General features: G+C 28.6%; 1 protein-coding gene across 1 annotated transcript in view; it reads left to right on the plus strand.

Annotated features, from left to right (window-relative positions):
• The window catches only part of LOC117181586 (trypsin-4-like), a 13,886-nt gene that overhangs the window by 375 nt on the left and 12,723 nt on the right, over positions 1-788 (plus strand). The gene's annotated exons all lie outside the window — the stretch shown is intronic.

Below are 788 nucleotides of genomic sequence, written 5' to 3' on the forward strand. Positions count from 1 at the left end.
CCCCCTTTTTTGTTAAATGTCCTCGTTTTGGGACCTCTCGAATCAGAAAAACAAGTTTTTACGAATGTGTCTGCCTTTATGTATGTCTGTCTGTCTGTTTGTCTGTGTGCACGATTAATTTTGAAAAATATGATCTATTAGATTGGCCTTTGGTACACTCTTTTAGTGTCCTAAGGTAAATGCCAAATTCTTTATTCAGCCATTTTGGATAATAATTCAAAAAGTGAGCGCATTTTCAATATTTTTAGTCCACTCATTTCAAAATTCAAAGGTGTTCTGTATGAATGTTTTTACAACTCAAATAGTGGAACAGTTTACCTAAATACATTTTTTTATAAAACCAAAAATTACATGAGTTAAAGCATTTAAAAAAATTCCAAAAAGCACACGAAAATGTACCAAAATCCAAAAATCACATTTTTTTATGCAACAATTCCACAGTATTTTAAATAATTTCATGTATTATATTTTTGGTTCAGAATTCATCTCTTTTGGTTCAACATTGTATTTTTACTGGAGAATTGAACTATTTGGTTAGAAGCTTCCACCTTTATGTAAAAAATTCGCCTTTCAGATGAAAAATTCTTTTATTTGAATGAAAAAATGTATGGTTTAATTCTTCATTATTTATATTCTTTTATCAAAAATCATAATTTTTGGTTGAAAATTCAACAGCTTTGTTAAAAATTCTTCCGCTTGGATTGAAAATTCGTCGTCAGGTGAAAAAATAGTTTTAGTTGAGAAGTCATCTTTTCTGGTTAAAAAGTCTAGTATTATTAGATTTCTGT

Source organism: Belonocnema kinseyi, chromosome 10 (assembly GCF_010883055.1).
Source record: "Belonocnema kinseyi isolate 2016_QV_RU_SX_M_011 chromosome 10, B_treatae_v1, whole genome shotgun sequence".
Lineage (NCBI taxonomy): Eukaryota > Metazoa > Arthropoda > Insecta > Hymenoptera > Cynipidae > Belonocnema > Belonocnema kinseyi.